We start from the raw sequence: 18,138 nt of genomic DNA on the forward strand, positions 1-18,138 counted from the left end.
TGAAACCTCATCTCTAGTAAAAACTATGAAAATCAGTGGGGTATGTTGGCACATACCTGCAATCCCAGCTACTTAGGAGACTGAGGAGGGAGAATCGCTTGAGCTAGGGAGGTGAACGTTGCAGCAAGCCAAGATCTCACCACGGCACTCTAGTCTGGGTAACAGACAGAGTAAGACCCTGTCTCAAAAAGAAAAAAAATGGACAAGTCCTAAATTTGTTTTATTTCATCCATGTTTTAATTAATTATTTATATCCTTACCCTTCAAATATAATGTTGAGATTCACAAATGTAAAAATTGTAGTTCTTTTCTAAAATGCATCAACGTTGGGCTGTATCTGTATCTCTAACTCTCACTTCACTTGTGATGAGGCTGTTAATCTTGAGGTCTAGGAGAGAGATCCAAGATGGCCGATCACTAGCAGCTCAGGCTTGTAGCTCCCAGTGAAAGTGCAGAGAACGAGAGGACACCACACTTTCAGACGAATTTTTGTTGCTCACAGACCAGGAGATTCCCAGTGGAGGAGCCCCACAGGTCGCCAGTGTGACTCTTGTGGCTGGCGCAGCAGTTCTCGGTGCAGAGTAAATGGGACTGGGTCCCCTTTTGGTCGAAGTTTGGAGCTCCAGGAAGGCAGAGTCGCCCATTCGGCTGATTGAAGATGGGATTCAAGAGGGAAGACAGACCGGAGACTCCCAGGCAGAAAAGCACCAAGAATCTTGATGCCGCTGTTTTAGCCGGCACAGTGGGTTGCTCAAATTTTGGTGCTGGGAATTAACAAGTTGGACGTCTACTCAGAGACCTAATTTGAAAGTTGGTAATTACAAAGACGACAGGTGGATACATTTACCATGATGGGAAGAAACCAGCGTGAAGAGGCTGAGAGTACCCAAAATCAGAATGCCTCTCCCTCTACAGGGGATCACAGTTCCTCATCAACAAGGGAACAATGCCTGATGGAGAACGAGTGCATTCCAATAACAGAATTAGGCTTCAGAAGGTGGATAATAAGAAACTTCTGTGAGTTAAAAGAACATGTTCTAGCCAAATGTAAAGAAACTAAGAACCTTGAAAAAAGGTTTCATGAAATCCTAATGAGAATAGACAATTTAGAGAGGAATATAAGTAAATTAATGGAACTGAAGAATACAATAAGAGAACGCTGAGAAGTATGCACAGGTTTTAACACTTGAATTGATCAAGCAGAAGAAAGGATATCAGAGGTCGAAGGCTAACTTAATGAAATGAAATGAGAAGACAAGATTAGAGAAGAAAAATAAAAAGGAATGAGCAAAGTCTCCAAGAAATATGGGACTATGTGAAAAGGCCTAATTTACATTTGCTAGGTGTACCTGAATGTCATGAAGAGAATGAATCCAAGCTGGAAAATATTCTTCAGGATATTATTCAGGAAAACTTTTCTAACCTAGTAAGGCAGGACAATATTCAACTCCAGGTAATACAGAGACCACCACAAAGATATTCCTCAAGTAGAGCAACCTGAAGACACATAATCATTAGATTCACCAGGGTTGAAATAAAGGAGAAAATTCTAAGGGCAGTTGGAGAGAAAGGTCAGGTTACCCATAAAGGGAAGCCTATCAGACTCACAGCAGATCTCTCAGTAGAAACCCTACAAACTAGAAGAGAGTGGGGGTCAATATTCAACACCCTCAAAAAAAAGAATTTTCAACCCAGAATCTCATATCCAGCCAAACTAAGCTTTATAAATGAAGGAAAAATAAAATCTTTCGCGAACAAGCAAGCACTCAGAGATTTCATCACCACCAGGCCTGCTCTACAAGAACTTCTGAAAGAAGCACTACACACAGAAAGGAACAACCAGTATCAGTCATCCCAAAAACTTACCAAAAGGTGAAGAGTATCTCCATAATGAAGAATCTATAGCAACTAATGGGCAAAATAGCCAGCTAGCATTAAATGACAATTTTAATCTCACAAATATCAATATTAATCCTAAATTTAAATGGATTAAATGCCCCAATCAAAGACACAGACACACAAACTGAATAAAAAGTCAGAACACATCGGCACTCTGTATCCAGATCCATCTCATAAGCAAGGACACACAAAGAATCAAAACAAAAGGTTGGAGGAAGACTCACCAATCAAATGGAGAGAAAAAAAAAACAAAAACAGGAGTTGTAACTTTCGTCTCTGACAAAATAGACTTTAATAGTAACAAAGGCTAAAAGAAACAAAGAAGGACTTTACATAATGGCAAAAGGATCATTGCAACAATAGGAGTCAATGATCATAAATATATATGTACCCAATATGGGAGCACCCAGATACATAAGACAAGTTTTCAATGACTTATAAAGAGACTTGGACTATGGCACAATAATAGCGGGAGTCTTTGACACCACATTGTTAATATTCAATGGATCAACGAGATAGAAAATTAACAGGGACATTTATGATTTGAACTCAGACCTGGAACAAGTAAGCTCAGTGAATATTTATAGAATTCTTCAGCCCAGGTCCACAGAACATACCTTTTTTTTAGTATCACATTACACCTATTTTGAAAGTGACCACATAAATGGAAGCAAGTCACTCTTCAGCATTTGCATAGCATTTCACAGATTTAAATGAAATATTGGTTGGCTGTTTGTTTGTTATTTTCTTTCCTTATTCCTTCCTGTCTCCGCTGTTAAGCACAATTATCTGCATAAAAGAGGTTTTTAATACCTAATTTTAGATTGCATTCCAGCCTGGGCAACAGAGCAAGACTCCTGTTCTCTCTCCCCTTTTCTCTTTCTCTTTCTTTCTTCTCTCTCCCCCTTTTCTCTTTCTCTTTCTTTCTTTCATAAAAAAAAAAAAAAAAAAAAACTTTCTCTGGAATTTAAAAAAAAAAATCTCAAGGTCTATGAAAATCCATGACATTCTATTACCTGATTGTAGTCAAAGACCCAGGATTATTCCTCTCCATTCATAGAATAAGTCCAGTTAATTCATTTATAACTTAGGACTTGCATTTTTCTCAAAAGAAAATTGAAGGAAGATATTTAAGTGTCACCTTCTTATAGTCTTCAATATTTGAGATTCTTTGCTTAAGCAATTTGGTTTGCATAAGATTTTATAAGTTTAGGATTATATTGTTTTAAGTTTTAAGATTCAAATATTGTGCCAAGTAGCCAAGATTGAAAATATTAATGTGTCTAGATATTGTCCCAGTTGAGATCTTGAAACAATGGCCACATGATGAAATTCTGCCTACACTCATCCATTTTATGCAAAATGGTGGAAACTTGAATAGGTAAGGACAAAATAGGCTGCCAAAACAGTGAGACTGAGAAGGAACACATTCTAAAGTAAGTAGTCTGATGATTACATAAATAAAGTTTATGACAAAAGAAACAACTATAAATAATTGAAAACTTAAGCATCTATTTTCCAATTCAGTTTTGCATTAGCATAAAAAATTATAGATCCCTTTACTTTCAGGATTTGAGTCTTGACCTTTTTCTACTTTGCTTCCTTCCCTTGCTTATAGGAATCCTTGTTCTGTTTATAGGTTTTTCTCCTGTGATGTTTTCATTCTATACTTATAGATTCCAAATTCTATACTTTTGTAAAATTTAATTTCCAGAAAATACTCAACCTCTAAAGATAGTAAAAGTTGACAGTTTACTTCTTTCCTCATAAAATAGACTTGTGTAGTTTCATTTAAGGTTGACTTGCTTCCCAACTCCATATATATTATATAACAAAGGAAATTATTCAAAATTGAAAACAGTTCCTCCTAAAATTCTATAAATTTGTATTGTGAGCCTATTTAATGTAGAGAGGATTGTTTTAACTGTATATTTGAAGAATAAAAATAGGATAAGGAAACCTTTAAAATTTTTCAAAACAAAAAAAATTGTGTTGCATAGGTGGACATTCTATATACCTATATATTTATGTGCTATACCATCAGTAGGTTATATACCATATCATTTTATTATTTTCTACTTTACTGTTACTTTTTGGGTTATAGTCCCATTTAAAATATAGTTAGTGCTTGTAGTTTCCCAAAGCTTTAAAACAATCCCATGATCCATATATTTGTATTAGATTATTCCTGTTTTTATGTTATTCCATAAGAGATTTAAATAGGCAAACTGTAATTACAGATAATTGCCCAGCATAAGTTTATCCCAATATTAATGGGGCATCAGTTACTTGTAACAGAAAAGTGTTATTTATTGTTCTTATTGGATGCTAAGGCTGGGATCAAATCCTTTCTGTGAAAATAAGACCAACATTAAAGTTACTTCAGAAGAAAATAAAAATAATAGCATAACTTGTTTAAGTAATGGTCAAAATGCAGAACTAGATAGAATAAGCTCCTAATACTATAAAATAATTTAAACTATGCATTTGACATGGGTACTTTTGGAACAAAAAAAATAGGATATGCAGTTACTTAAGATATAAAATGAAATATTATTAGGAGCTTCCAATTTTAGGTGACTCTGATGTGGCCGGCATTGAACTAAGCTCTTTTCCAAAACTATTCTATTTGTTATTTTAATATTATTCCAATTTTAGTCCTTTTATTTTTTTACATTTTGCACAAGATCTCACAATTGGGAACCAAAGGGGGTTTATTTGACTGAAATATTTTTGAATCTAAAGTCTATGTACTTTCCAAGATGTTACACTTTTTCTGTCCATATCACATTAGAAAAAATTTTATTTTAATCTACTATACTTCCTAGAATATTTCAATTCTTCATTTACATATTAGTTCAGAACACTTAAATTAGAACTATCTCAAATAACATCATTGTTATGGTAAAAGAAATTTCCAACTAATAATTAAAGACTGCACATACTGAGCTTGCTCTGTGTTTCAGAAATGTTATTTCTTACCTTCTCAATAAACATTTAAGATGGGCATCATTTTCTCAGTAGATGAGACATTCAGTTATGGAAGGCCAGGTTTCTAAGAAACTCAGTGGAATTGGAATCCAACCCTCTTATTGTTGAAATTCAAATGACTTGCACAGCATTATTTCCCCATGCTGCAATTGACACATTTTTCTACCAAAAGTTCTGGCTTTCTATAACTCTAGTAAAGCTAATGAAATAACTTCAGTAAACTAGACAAGGATTATTGATCTGAACAGATTGAGAGCATTACCCTTCTAAGCCTTGACTAATTTCTATATAATTTACCCTTAATCTTACCTTCAAAAGATTTTTATTGTAAGTGCTTTGCGATGACATCTGCCATAGGTCTTGGGGATCCATGTTTCTAATGTGTTGAAGAAATGTGCTTTGATTCAGAATATACTTAAAGAGTATTTAAAAATCAGTAGTTATTTTTTCTTCAGTAAATGCCATAGTCATATAATTTAATGCAAAATAAATTAGTAAATTTATTCTGTTACTTTCTTCTATATTTCTCTTTATTTTTATCATTAATATTTCTTTTTCATTTAACTTTTAAATTTAAGGGTATATGCACAGGTTTGAGCCATGATCTCTCAGGGTATGGGCAATATATATAATAACTTAGTCTATGATCCCAATATAGCAAACTTTATCACTTTCCTGACACTTTATTGCTATAAATTAGTCTGAACTGTTCTATGAGATAGCATATCCAATTCATTAACTAAGGAATCAGAGTATTTGGTGCAAATACTTGTTGGTCATCTTCCTCGTGCATAAACCAATCTACACACTTTAAACCACATACATTATTCAAAGGACTTTATACTTCTGTATAAATCCTTTTTCAATTTCGCTATAATAAATTACCACAAACTCAGTGGTTTAAATCAACACACATTTATTATCTCACAGTTTCTGTAGACCAAAAGTCCAAGCACAGCACAGCTGGATTCTCTGTTCCAGGTCTCACAAAGCTGGAATCAGTTAAGATATGTTCTCATTTAGAGGCACATTCAGGTAGAATTCCATGCCTTGCAGTTGGAGGACTGCAGTCCTCATTTTCTTGCTGGCTGTTGCCTAAGATAGTTTACAGCCCCTAGAGGCTGCCTTCAGGTTTTGTCCATGTGAGCCTCTCACTAAATGGCAGCTGGCTTTCCAATTAAAGGCCAGCTGGAGAATCCCTCCTAATGTGTTCGAGAGGAGTCCTATATAATGCATTATAATCACAGAAGTGACTATCCTATCACATGTCCTACCTACATTCACAGGGAAGGGATCTTACAGGGTATGTACAACAGGAGTCTGAAATCTTGAAGGCCATCTTAGAACTTCTGGGCCAATTCAGAAACTGAGCTGACTAGTTAGGAAATATTTATTAAGATTGTTCTATGTGCTAGATGCTGTGCTCTGCTCTGAGTTATACAGATAAATGACATAAGTCTTTCACATACGTTGTGCTCTACCCTGAGTTATAGAGATAAACAACGTAGGTCCTTGACATAGAGGAATGCTTGTGAGAACACTGGAGTATTACAATGTGATTAAAAGGATTTAGGGACATTGGAAGAAGTATTATCAAAACATAGTGAGAAAAGTGATTAAAATTCTTGACTTTTCCAAAATGATATTTTGTCTTACATCTCTTGCTTAATACAGTGCTTTTGAGATTTCTTCAGTTTTTGCTTGCATTAGCAATTGGTTCATTTATGTTGCTAGGTAGTATGCTATTGCATGATCACACCACAATTTTTGTATCTTTTAGCCTACTGATTGACAGTGAGTTCTTTATAGCTGTTGGCTATTATGAATGAAGTTGCTATAAATATCTACGTATATGAGCTGTGGGGTTTTCCTTTTATTTTTAGTTAAATAGCTCAGGGTGAAATTGCTGTGTCATAGCTAGCTATTCTAGCTACCAATAAGGCAGGCTATAATTCCACTTACAGTAAAAGCTTTAAGGAGGGTTATTATTCCCAGGGAATGAGAACACACTGGCTTCCATCTTCTCTCTCATTCTGTCTCTATAGATAATGATTTGGTCTCTTTTACTTTTATAATTATAATTGGGAGAAAACTGCCATACCTTTAATTAATATGCAGACACTGCGGTATTTCTGTATTAGTTAATTGAAAGTCAAAACATCAAAAGAACCAAAAAAGAAATAGCTTGAATGATTAAATCTGATTAATTAGTGTGACTGAATATTAGGAAATCAAATTAGCTTTTTAACTGCACATTTTCCTTTTTCAGTGTTAAAACAGGATTTCTTAAACTTTATACCAGCCTGCATCTCTATTTAGTAGCCTTTGTTGATTTTCAAAGAGTGGATTGTGGCTAATAGGCTGAATGAACTCTTAGAGCATTCATAGTTTATTTAAAGAAAACAATAATATATTTCTGGCATAAATTGATACCATATACAAGCTATAATACCACACATTATTAGAATCAAAATGCGCTATCTTCTCTAAGGAAAAAACATTTACTGAATGGCTGATTAAAATACTTGAATGAGGGGGAAAAAACCCAAAACATGCTAATCTAATATTGGATAAATGTGAAAAATAAGAAAAGTGTAGAAAATTATTGTCAGTGGAAATATTTAAAAATTGAGCTGGACACGGTGGCTCACACCTGTAATCCCAGCACTTTGGGAGGTCGAGGCGGGTGGATAATGAGGTCAAGAGATCGAGACCATCCTGGTCAACATGGTGAAACCCCGTCTCTACTAAAAATACAAAAAATTAGCTGGGCATGGTGGTGCATGCCTGTAATCCCAGCTTCTCAGCAGGATGAGGCAGGAGAATTGCCTGAACCCAGGAGGCAGAGGTTGCAGTGAGCCAAGATCGCGCCATTGTACTCCAGCCTGGGTAACAAGAGCAAAACTCCATCTTAAAAAATAAATAAATTGAAAGCCTTGCTCAAAATATTGTTTCTTACAGTCAAAAATCATAATTTATTTTAAAAAACATAATTTGGCATTAAAAACAAGATTTCTAGTGTATCATTCTTTTAACACATGACAAGCTGAATTACAAGAACACTGATGTACAGAGGAGTAGCTATAAATACTTTTGGCCCATAAGTCATATTTCAGGGGCAGAAATTGTCCCATTTGTGTTTCTCCCTTGATTATTGCTGTAGGGGAAAAACTATTTCCTCAAGACTGGTTCATTTTAAATGACTGAGAAAGTCTGTATGAACTTTCATAGCTAGCTGAGTATAAGAAAGAGCTAGCTGAGTATAAGTCTTCTTTAGTCATAAGAAAAAGAAAAAAATAATTAAAATGTGAATAAATAACAGTACAAAATTAAAGAATAAGAAGAAGAAATAATCACTTTAAGACCATGAAATATATTTACCCCCTCCAAAGAAAATTTTAAAATGAGAAAAAAAGAAGACAAATTTAAATATTTAATTCATATACTTAAAATTCAAGAGAATATGTTGCATTAAAAAATCAAAATAAGTGATAGTAAAGAAGAAAATATGCAGAATTCAAAAGAAAACTTCATGGTAATGAAAAGTTTGAATTTTGTAACAAATACCATAATGGACTCTATAAATAATGGACATAGATAGCAGATACCAGCTGATTTAGTAAAGAACATAAGCCTCAGTAGTTTTTATGGAATTCAGAGAAGAAATAAAGACAAAAAAATAAATGAACCATAAACCCAAGTCTTAAGAGAATCGATTTGGATCAGGAGTTGTGGAAGGAGAGAGAAAAACAAGAATCGAGCATGAGCACAAATAAAGGATAAATATATGATTTCATTGACACAGTTACTCAAGAAATGCATATACTTGTATTTTGAATACATATTGGACACTGTAAGTGAAATAATTATTTACAAAAAGCCCATGGCCATTATCTTCATTAAACTTAAATAATACTGAGATTAAAAGACATTGATTTAATAATCTTGCAAAAAGAAGGTAAAGGTCATCTTTTGTCAGCGCTACAGAAGATTCATCTGTGGTACAGTTCCACAGTGTCATGGGGGACTCACTAAAACTGTCATGGAGAGGCTAGGAAATCTTCCCTCCTATCTGAATGGTCCTCATCACTCAGTAGGGACAGTGGAGGGTAAAAGGAACAGAGAATAAGTGTTATGGGCAGAGGAAAGAGCAGAAGCAATAACTGAACTAAGACAGGCTGGAGTAGCCAATGTCAACAGCTCAATAAGGATCAGAGAAACCTCATTAAAAAGAACTAGTACCTGGAGAAATGCTTGAACATCACAGAAAATAAACAAGGTCTACAAACATCCAAGCTTCAAAAGCATTTTATGTGTTTTTAAAAAATAAAATAGCAATATATTGCTGATTTCAGTCATCTCCACACTTCTATATTCTGGAATACAATGTTGTAATAATATTTACAAACATTTAAGGGAGAAAACCCACTATAACCCAAGGTCTCTTTTTTTGTCACCCCTGATCCAACTTCTTGTCTTTTTTTTTTTTTTTTTTTTTGAGACAGTCTTGCTCTGTCATTCAGGATGGAGTGCAATGGTGCGATCTCAGCTCACTACAACCTCCGCCTCCCAGGCTCAAGAGATTCTCTTGCCTCAGCCTCCCAAGTAGCTGGGATTACAGGCACAAGCCACCACGCTTGGCAAATTTTTTGTATTTTTAGTAGAGATGGTGTCTTGCCATGTTGGCCAGGCTGGTCTCGAACTCTTGACCTCAAGTGATCCGCCTGCCTCAGCCTCGCAAAGTGCTGGGATCAACTCCTTGCCTTTTGAAGGGAAATAATAATATACCTGGATCGTATTTTCTAAACTTTCTCCTGGGCTTCTTTGTTTTATTCAAAATAAAAATGATGCTGAGCTAATGTTACTTACTCCAGTTAGCATTATCAAATAAAATATACAGATGCTTTTTGCCAAAATTGAAATAACATCTCTATTACCTAGGTTTCCTGGGTTTTTGCCTAGGATAGAGCTTTTGGAATCATTACAGTTCTTACCATTCTTGTAATTTCACATATAATATTTTATGCAACTTGTTAGAATGTTTCATTCTCTCCACCTCCCCCACCCCAAGGCAGTATCTTCCATAGCATAGTGTAGCACATTGCTCACAATTTTCTTGAGATGAATTTAACATCTAAAAGTGTGTATTTTAAGGTTAAGTTATTTTAGCTTGAAAATTTTTGCTCTTCCTAGTATAGTAGGTGCAAAAAAGATAGCTAAGTTGCTTTTTAATTGTTTAATTCTATGAATTTCAATGTCCTGCTTTGGACACTAAGTCCCTTTGTCTAAGGAATCCATTTAGAGGAATGTTTTTTCACCAGACTCTGCATCCTTGTTAAATTAATACAAAGCCATCTCATTCATTGAAGATGCATTATTTCAAAGGTAAAGAGAAAATACAGTGCAAGGTTCTGGGTTTTCTTTCTTTTCTTTTTTTATTTTGATGACTTTTGTATCAAAGGCTTTTGTTTTTAATAATCATATTTAATGTAGCAAATAATTTGTAACCTTTCCCTTATTTTTAGCATGATTCTTCACTGTGTTCTTCTCTTGAGTATCAAGAAGCTTTCTGCTTCCAATGTCTACTCAAAATGGAAAGCTGCACACTTGCTTAAGATAAAATATAGTCTAGTCCTTCTCTTTCTATATGATTGTAGGGGGTATTAATATGTATTTGTATATTTATAAGAGTCCAGAAAAAAATTCAACAGAGTGCTGCTATACTCTAGGATAATTCTTAGATAGACTTATGATCCTTGTCTTAAAAGATTATAGATATTCAGGGTTTACCTGTGAACTCGTCTCAGTCTCAATACTTCTCTGGAAGCTTTCCCAAAACATCTTGTTACATCTTCTCATCCTTTGAAACACAAATTGAGCCATTAAAAGATTCAGTTTTAATATCTGTTTTCTTAACATGTAAAGTGAAACTATATAGTATCTTAATTACATTACTTTGCCTAAGATTTGTCTACATGAGCTCATGCTCTAGTTAGCAAAATATTTAGCCAATTATTTTGCCTAAAATAAAAAACAGTACTAAAATAAGAATGATTTAATATTTTTTTCCAGTTGTCAATGTAAGGGTAGCCAAGAGAAAGGAGAATAGACCCAGAGTCAGGGAAGCAAGTTTTATTAGCCTGCCAGGCTGCCCTGTAACAATCAGAGGAGGCAGCCCCAAGCCTTACAAGACAAGGGTTTTTATGGGGTGAGAGGGTCATAATGGGGTTTCAGGTAACAGGCGCAGAGATAGTTTGTTAACTTGCAACAGACCTACAATACATCATCGTGTGACTTTTATGATGGCAGTCTTTAAAAAAAGACAAAAACCAGGATTTTGTACAGATATGTGTCAAACAGGAATTTGCAAGTATGGATAACCAACATACATTTTCCCTGTCCTCACTGAAGCTGCCCGTGCTGCCCAGATAGCTGTAATTAGGCTTTGCTTAATTGTAGCACGTCTGGCAGCCTTGATGTGGCATCTAGGTAGGGGTTCAGGCATGCAGCTGTAGAACAATCAAAGGGGGATGGGGTCAGCCTACTCTGAAGTGGCTTTCTGAGGCAGCGCTGCTCATCCCTAACAGTCAATTTACAAACAAAAAAGGAATCTAAGATTCAAAGAAGGTAAAGTTGTACAGGTAGATAATGATAGATTCAGAACTAGAAGATCACCCTTCATCTCTCTGATTTTTCCATTGGAAAATAATTTCATCCTTGATTTGAAATCAGCCAAACAGCAGAGAGAGAGAGAGAGAGAGAGAGAGAGAGAGAGAGAAAGAGAGATTGATACTCTTACCATTGCCACAGACTTAATTCCAAACAATGTATTCAATTAAATTTTGGCCTGAATTTGTTGGGTACCCAATAATGAACTTTACAGTACAGAATAGTTCTACAAGACTTTTAGATTGCTTGTAATTTATATTGAGCTATTAATAATATAAATTGCACAGAATGTTGGTTGTGGCATGGAGTTTAAAACAGAATTTTTAGATTAGTAAGATAAATGTCAGGCAGAAACATTTAAAATATGAATAAAAGATAAGGGTTTCAGAATTGCATTTCATTTTGTTTTGTGTTAAGCATATTTAAACATACGTATTTTCTTACCCAAATGTCCAGAATTATTTGGGATACCTTTATTTGCACACTCCAATGGCTCTCTCCTAATGTACCATATGATCATTTTCTCAGTCTATGCCAATCTAGTGTAGTATTTGATGCTCATGTTATTGAATATCACTTTTCCTGGTTAAATTACAGCTAATGTAGTGAAGTGTTTGCAACTAAGCGCTAATGTATGAACACTTTACCTTGACATTTGAGATTGTAGAGTACTGGTAGGCATTGAATGTAGAGCTCATGAATAAAAGTGATTATGGGCTTCAGAGGATTTAGCTTTTCTGACAAAATACATAATAACATGACTTCAGTTCTCAGTTTCTTATGGTACTTTGTGAAAAGGTCAGCTTGTTTTCAGTTTAAAAAAAATCAATTGATCTTCAAAAAAAGATTTACCTTCTGTGTTGTTGTCTTATTTCAGGAAGAGAGTCAAAATTGGGGTGATCGTCATTGAAATGCATGCCAGTGTAGTGAGGATCCAGTTTCAGCTGCTTCTACTTGCTTTGAATAACGCTTTTGCAATCAGGAAGCGATGCTATCACCTTGCTGCTGACTAATGGCCCTGTAAGGCAGTTGTAACATCCTTGGAAGCCCCATCAGAGCACTTGCCGAGTTTATTATAAAGAGCGCTGGGTCTTTTATCCTAAATGAAGCAAGGAATAAAATTTATTTCTGAAAGAGGTAGCACTTCTGCCTTTTTGTCCCCCTAAGTCTTATATATCTTGCTGGAGGATAAACAAGGACTGAATCCTACGGGGAGTATAAAGCACCAAGAGAAAGCAAAATGCAACTTATGGCAATATTTTTCTTACGTCTGGTCCAATTTATGAGAGACCCCTTTGGGAAATGCTCTGAAAAGCCAGAATCCCTACAGAGATACATTAGGATTTCAAACATCAGACAAATTAACTGTTAGCTGAATGCTATTTTTGGTGGGATGTAGTGGTATACCATCAACAATCAACATTTTTTTGTAGCCAGGAAATTCATGTTTAAGACCTGATGTGGGGCCATTCACAGTGGCTCATGCCTGTAACCCCAGCACTTTGGGTGGCCAAGGCAGGTGGGTCACCCGAGCTTAGGAGTTTGAGACCAGCCTGGCCAACACGGCAAAACCTCATCTCTACCAAATAATACAAAAATTAACCAGACATGGTAGTGTGTGCCTGTCATCCCAGCTACTTGGGAGGCTGAGGCAGGAGAATTGTTTGAACCAGGGCCACGGGGGTTGCAGTGAGCCAAGATCAGGCCATCGTGCTCCAGCCTGGGTGACAGGGAGAGACTCTGTCACAAAAAAAAAAAAAAAAAAAAAGACCTGATGGGGGGAATTTGTGGAATTACAATGCAGCACATACTACACTCTAAAACTTCTTTAAAAACTCCTTTTTTTCTATTCTAAAAAATACAGAGAAAACAAACAAAACTCATGTGATAATTTGAAAGTACTGTCTTAGTTTTCTCTTGCTATACAAATTGCTATAAAACTTAAAAGCTTTAAAAAAACCACTCAAAGATTTATCATCTCACAGTTTCTGTAGGTCATTAATGCCAGTAGTTGTGACTGAGTTTGGTGCCTCTGGCTCAAGTTTACTCATGAGATTATAGTCAGGCCGTTGATCTCATATGAAGGCTATCTTGCAGGAGAATCTGCTTCCAAGCTCACTCACATGGCTGCTGACTTGGATTCAGTTTCTCACAGGCTATTGGACTGAGGCCCCCATTCCTTGACATTCAGGCATTGTTATGGGCTGAAAATTGATATGTTGATGCCTTAGCTGCTAATACCTTAACACCTGACTATATCTGGAGATAGTGCCTTTATGGAGGTGATTAAAAGAAGATTTATTTTTTAGGGTAGGCCCTAATACAAGCTGACTAATGTCCCTGTAAAAAGAGCATTAAACATTGAAGAGTAGTGGTGCACAGAGAACCATGTGGAGAGGCAGCAAGAGGGCTGGATGTGCACGCCAAGGAGAGTGGCTTCAGGAGGCACCAACCCTGCTTGCAACTTGATCTTTGACTTCTGGGAAATAAACTTCTGTTGCTTAAGCCACAGAGTCTGTGGTGTTTTGATATGGTGGCCCTAGCAAACAAAGGCAGGTCTCTACATAGGGCAGCATACAAGATGGCAGTTGGCTTCCCTCAGAGTGAGACAGCAAGAGAGTACATCCACAATGAAAGCCACAGTCTATTTGTAACCGAGGAAGCAACACCTGAGTACTTCTGTAGTAGCCTACTTATTGGAAGTCAATTAGTCCAGCTCCAACTCCAAGAAAGGGGATGACATGAGGGCATAAATGTCATGAGACAGGCTGGGCACAGTGGCTTATGCCTGTAATGCCAGCATTTTGGGTGGCCGAGGTGCGCAGATCACGAGGTCAGGTTTGAGACCAGCTTGACCAACACGATAAAACCCCATTACTACTAAAAATACAAAAATTAGCCGGGCATGGTGGTGCATGTCTGTATTCCCAGCTGCTCAGGAGGCTGAGGCAGGATAATCGCTTGAACCCAGGGGGCAAAAGTTGCAGTGAGCAGAGATCACGCCACTGCACTCCAGCCTGGCGACAGAGTGAGACTCTATCTCAGACAGCAACAACAAAGAGTCATGAGACAGGGATCATTAGGGGCCATTTCACTGGCTGCCTACCACAGACACTAACATAACATCTGTAATAATGTAGGTAAGATGAGGTAAAAGAAAAAAAAACAGAATAACATATGATGAGATTATAGAGGATCTGAAATAAACAAACGTTAAGAGCATCTGGGTGGGGTTTAAACTGGAGAAGAAATGTTAAACACAGGATAGCCGTAACAAGTTTTCATCACCTGGTGTTACAGAAAAAGAATTGCAGTGGATCCCTGGCATCATTATCCTGGCAACAAGGGCTCAATTCAGTTTCCTCTTCCATACCACTACCTACATCTGCTATCTTTTCTTAGAAGCAAAAACAAAAAATAGTTTACAATAGGTGAGCGTCATCAGTTGCCATTGTACTGCTCTGCATTCACTTTTATCTCCTCTACCCCTTGCCAGTTTTCATGCTTGGCTTGGTAACACCTCTTCTTGAGTAAGGTTTGCAGTCAGTTACTGTGTGACAGTACCAACTATTCCCCTAAATATATATTAAAGTTAAGGGTTACATAGCGGACATTTCAAAGCAGAACATTCCTGTAAAACAAAACACAAACCAGCTGGAATGTTATTTTGGGTTCATCGTCTTGCCTCAGGACCATTATTTGTTTTTCAGGACTCATTTCCAAAGATTTACTTGGGGTTGGGGGTAAGCTGATTTTGTTGTAATTAAACATAAGTTAAATATACGCTTTTGAAGGTGATGAAGAGAACTCCAAACTTCCTTTTACAAAAAAAAAATTCTATATATTTTAGGTAGCAAAAAGACCACCAGAGGCATATTTATGATTATCTTTGTCTGTAATTATGACAAGTCAAAGAGGAAGAAGATAATTTGGGAAATTTTTGAAGATCATAATTTCTTATCTGAGTACCATATTCTTAAGTCAGTAGAACAAATTCATAAGCTTAAGTTCTGAATTACTTGGTAACTTAAAAATATGCTCACAAGAAAAAGGTCTTTACATTTGGAATAGGACATATTGGACTTACAACCTCTGGTTTTGAAAGCTGGCATTGGGGATATTTACAGCTCCATTACTAAAGCACCCCTACTCTCCTTCATCCTCCATCTCTACCTTTTTTTTTTTTTTTTTTGAGACAGTTTCCCTCCTGTTGCCTAGGCTGTAATGCAATGGTGTGATTTCAGCTCATCGCAACCTCTGCCTCCGGGGTTCAAAAGATTATCCTGCCTCAGCTTCCTGAGTAGCTAGGATTACAGGCGTGCACCACCACACCTAATTTTGTATTTTTAGTAGAGACGTTTCTCCATGTTGGTGAGGCTGGTCTCGAATTCCTGAGCTCAGGTGATCCACCTTCCTCTGCCTCCCAAAGTGCTGGGATTACAGGTGTGAGCCACCACACCCAGCTGGGCATCTCCACCTTTTCTGTCCCATCTCAGTGGCATCGTAGTTAAGAGAATGGAGCCTGGGTTTGGATTGGCTGCGCTTGAGTCCTCACTCTATTTTTTATTCACTATAAAATACCTCAGAAACTCAATTTCTTAATCTGTAGTGTGGGAATAATCATGGCAATTATATTGATGAGGAATAAGAGCATTTTTTATCCAGCTTGGCAGATGGCAAGCATTCAAACCATATCTATTATTAAGTTATTAAGTTATTTCTCTATCTGAAATGCCTTTTTTTCAATCTGTCCTCTTGTCAAGTTGTTCAAGATACAACTTAAATGTCTCCTGCTCTAGGGTTTTCTTGTAAATCCTCTAAACTCCTCCTGGGCTTTCCTGTCATTTCACACTTATCTTTATGTCTGTACTTTTCACTTTTAATAGTTTTGGCTACAACTTATTTCTTGGGTCCCACGTTATGGGTGCGTAGCGAATGTGTATGAAGTCAATTAATGACCACTCAGATATTAATATGCCATCTCCTTGAGGAAGTGTATGTCAGAATATAGTGACTTATGTTAACTAGTATGTTTCAATGGACAATTAAGAAAAATATCTTTATCTTATCCTAAAATATCTCAAATCAATATATGCTATACAAAACAAAAGTTACTCATCACTAATGTTTAGCATGATTGAACATTTTGAACAGGGAGTATATTTAAAAATATATGATGCTCCTACTGCCAATATCATTTACCAAAAAAATGTGGCATATGAGCTTTTCGTGATTTGTCAGACAGACATTTGCATCTGATATTTTAAATCATTTATTGAAGTATATAGCATGGATCCAATTAAAAGTAGCATTAAGAATGTTAGTAAGAAAGATTTCAAAAACAGATATTAAAATATACGAGTAGCCAAAGCAACTATTTCAGCCTCTACTCACCAGCATATGACGTTTCCGTTATTGATATCCATCCTAATGTCCTATGGGATAGCAATATCCAGTCAATCATATCTTAGTTGAAATGTGCTTCCATACCTTTCATTTAAATATCAAGATGTCAAAATTTACCTTCTAATCTGACCTATAATGATATATTTTCTAATTAAATTTGCACTTGTGTATCATCAGTGCTTCATTATGTGGTTTGAAACCCTAAAGTAATTAGAACCTGCCCAAGTCAGCATTATTTCACAATGTAAACAGGATCTGCATTTGAATGAAAGATTTCACACTTTAAAAATAATATAATTACCCAGAACTGTTTTTGTTAGTAAAAGTGTTGCAAGCCTCAGTATATAGCACAGTATAAATATTCACCTTTCATTTGCTAGTGTATCTACAGCAATTTTTAGTGACTTCTATCATCACAAAATGATGGTGTTATATATGGCATTCATATAATTACATATTAAAGAATTTGGGGTAGTATTAAACAGAGTATAATGAATTTTAAAAAGCAGACTGAAGTCAAAGAGAACCTAAATTTTTAAAGTCCAAGATGCAAATTAGAATTCATTCTTTATTTCTCAAGTTTATTAACCACTTGGCCTCTGCTTCTAATTTATTATCACACGCTTTCCATGCCTTCTCTAAATTGTAAGTATAATCTCTCTATTTCTTTTTTCACTGCCACCATAATAGACTAAGTAACTATCCTTTTTTTAACTGGCCTCCTGGCAATCACTTCTAACAGGTAACAGACACACTTCCCTCTGATATAGTGTTTTCTGTAGTCAGTATATATATGACAATCAGTATTGTCATCAGGTTTATTTTTGACGTATTCTAAAAGCAGTGCTAACATTCCTTAGTTTGGAGGAATGGTGCTGGGTATCAGCATGCTGATATCTGAGCACACTGCAGATTGAAGAGTTTTACCTCATGCCTCTCTTACTGTCTCAGATTAATAGGCCACTAAGGCCATAGGGATAAAGCCATAAAGACTTAATCTTAACCTAACATCTATGTTGTTTATATATATATAATATATAAACATGTATATGAAATATACTTATAACATATATAACATATAAATATATATAACATACAATATATAACATATATAAAATATATATTTTTTAATCTGATGGAGAAAAATATTGACAGAAGTAAAAAGAGAAATAG

Source organism: Callithrix jacchus, chromosome 9 (assembly GCF_049354715.1).
Source record: "Callithrix jacchus isolate 240 chromosome 9, calJac240_pri, whole genome shotgun sequence".
Taxonomy (NCBI): domain Eukaryota; kingdom Metazoa; phylum Chordata; class Mammalia; order Primates; family Cebidae; genus Callithrix; species Callithrix jacchus.